General features: G+C 37.7%; 1 long non-coding RNA gene across 1 annotated transcript in view; it reads left to right on the top strand.

The window, feature by feature from the left end:
• Window positions 1-520: 520 nt before the first annotated feature.
• The window catches only part of LOC137628796 (uncharacterized), a 424,144-nt gene continuing 421,918 nt past the window's right edge, over window positions 521-2,746 (top strand). Inside the window, exons 1-2 of the long non-coding RNA XR_011041394.1 lie at window positions 521-577; window positions 1,426-1,603. This is a non-coding gene — a long non-coding RNA (uncharacterized lncRNA). The remainder of the gene's footprint in view (window positions 578-1,425; window positions 1,604-2,746) is intronic.

Raw genomic sequence — 2,746 nt, 5'->3', positions numbered from 1 at the left:
TCGATAAATTTCTGATTTCGCCTCATAGATTATAATTATTATTATTATTATTATTATTATTATTATTATTATTATTATTATTATTATTGAATGCATATGATTTATGATTTGATGGTTTAATGATTTAGGTTGTGATTGCAAATTCCTTTTTATTTATTAAAGATTTACACTGATAATCAAAATTGCCTTTTGTAAAAAAAAGGATTATTACATCTACCATTCTTCGTCCCAGAGCACATATTTTGAAGTCACATTCCTGGTTAATAATATAATGTCGCCCGAAACTTCCATGATGCCATTAGTTAAAAAGTTTCCTTTCCCCAGAATAGGATTTTCCATTAAGGAGTCCTTCTTCCTATGGTGTCAAGCAAGGGGGGGATGGGGGGTGTGTGTGCTTCTCATGGAAGGCGATGATGTTTCCATGATGTTGGACGGCGGCGTCGGTGGGTGATGTTGAAGAGCCGTGACGCGGGCGGATCGTTCGTTCGGGCGGGCGGGCGCTTCCAACGACTAGTAGAGTCTGGGTGGCGGCACAGTGCGCGCCAACCTCTGGAAGCTCCAATACCTGATCCAGGCCGTGAGACTCTCGCACCAAAAGACCCTATATATTCCAACTGGTTCCCGATTCCAGTCCTTATTTCCCTTCTCTTTCTTCTTCTTCTTATGTATTTAAAGCTTTTGCTCCTTCTGTCCGTTTACTTCAAGGAGGATCTAGTAACAGAAAGAAACTTGGTGTCCGTGTGATCAAACCGAAGTATTAGAGCGACGGTTCTTCCAAAAGATGGAAAACGGAAAGTGAGAGAAAGGAGAGTGTGAGAGAGAGATAGAGAGGAAAGCAGTGCGTTGAGATCTAATATAATTCCGCTATAAAGAAGCTATCATCAGATCACATTTCTTTCTTTTTATTGGAGTCTTTATCGGATGTTTATGACTGTGATTTGAGTGTTAAAACGATAAGCGAGTCGTCGAGTGTAGTTTGAAGACGTGTTTTTTTTTTCAAGTTTGCTTAACGTGAAGGAGTCTCCTCGGCTTATCAGTGAATGTTTGGACATTTAAAGAAAAATTGCTTAAAGAAATAAAACAAACCGTGATATTTGATAGTCACTCTCGTAGCTTTTCCTCTCAAACCTACGTCTCTGGATAATTTTGTGCTTCGCCGCTCTCGACCTGGTTTGCTTTGACGCCTGTGACTTGTAGCGTGGAAGGAAAATTAAGAAAAAAAAAGGAAAAATTATATATCTCCATATCCCCCTTTCCTGAATTTTGTATATGACAACGTACCATCTCCATTTTGCTGATAATATTCTTTAGTTCCACTCAGCCCCTTCTTTTGACCCTTTACATCAAGTGCCCCTTTCCCTTCTGCTCTTATATAATTCAATCGTTTATTTTTATCTTTTTTTTTGGCTTTAATTGGATAAACAGTGAACTGGCAGCCACAGAGTCCCCGTCGTATTCGGCTCTGTCCCGTGTGAATTACAAACTCGTTCCGAATATTTATCATTATCAAACATTTGAGAAACTCGAAGCCACAGCAGGCCTGACGCCACCAGCCATTATGACCAGGAGAGAAGATGAATTCGCTGACGGAAAGAGTGTTCAGGTGAGTGTTTCTAAGACCCCTCGTTTTTTTCCAGTTAAATGGGTTACTGGATAATGTTTTCCTAAGAGTTTTTTTTTTGAGTCATAACCTAAAAGGGTTTTGGCTATTTCCAGAAATCTTGCCATTTAAATGGGTGGTTAGGTAATGCTTTCCAAAGAGATATGTTTCAGTTTAGTCAAAGAGCTTAAAGAGGGTTTTAGCTGTTTCCAGAAATCATGCCATTTGAATGGGTGGTTAGATTATGTTTTCCAAAGAGTTGTTTTTCTAGAGTCAAAGAGCCATAAATGGTTTCAGCTATCTCCAGAAATCTTGCCATTTAAATGGGTGGTTAGGTAATGATTTCCTAAGAGTTGTTTTTCTGTTGAGTCAGAGATTAAAAGGGTTTTGGCTATTTCCTGAAATCTTGCCATTTAAATGGGTGGTCAGGTTATGTTTTCCAAAGAGTTATTTTTCGGTTGAGTCAGAGATTAAAAGGGTTTTGGCTATTTCCTGAAATCTTTCCATTTAAATGGGTGGTTATGTAATGTTTTCCTAAGAGTTGTTTTTCTGTTGAGTCAGAGATTAAAAGTTTTTTGGCTATCTCCATTAATCTTGCCCTTTAAATGGGTGGTTAGGTAATGTATTCCTAAGAGTTGTTTTTTCTGTAGAGTTAGAGATTAAAAGAGTTTTGGCTATTTCCTGAAATCTTTCCACTTAAATGGGTGGTTAGGTAATGTTTTCCAAAGAGTTGTTTTATTGTTGAGTCAAAGAGCTTAAAGGGGTTTTAGCTATTTCCAGAAATCTTGCCATTTAAATGGGTAGTTAGGTAATGTTTTCCAAAGAGTTATATTTCTGTTTAGTCAAAGAGCTTAAAGGGGGGTTAGCTGTTCCGAAATGTTTTTCCAGATAAATGGGTGGTTAGGTAATGTTTTTCTCTAAGGGTTAGTGCTAGAAAGGCTTCGAGAACTGGGAGGTGGATCGATTTTTTATTAACTTCTAAAGCTCTCACACAGTTTAACATTGTATCGAGAATCAAAAATGCATTTCTTCATTCCCTCTAGAATTTTGCATAATCTTATCTTTCCTAATATAACTAAATTAAACAAGTTATTTTGGGTAACTCTCCTGGAAACCTTGTGTGTGTTGCTTACAACCAAAATCTCT

The sequence above is a fragment of the Palaemon carinicauda genome, chromosome 36, assembly GCF_036898095.1.
Source record: "Palaemon carinicauda isolate YSFRI2023 chromosome 36, ASM3689809v2, whole genome shotgun sequence".
Taxonomy (NCBI): domain Eukaryota; kingdom Metazoa; phylum Arthropoda; class Malacostraca; order Decapoda; family Palaemonidae; genus Palaemon; species Palaemon carinicauda.
The sequence above is the reverse complement of the archived record's forward strand: the minus strand, read 5'-3'. Positions and strand labels throughout refer to the sequence as shown.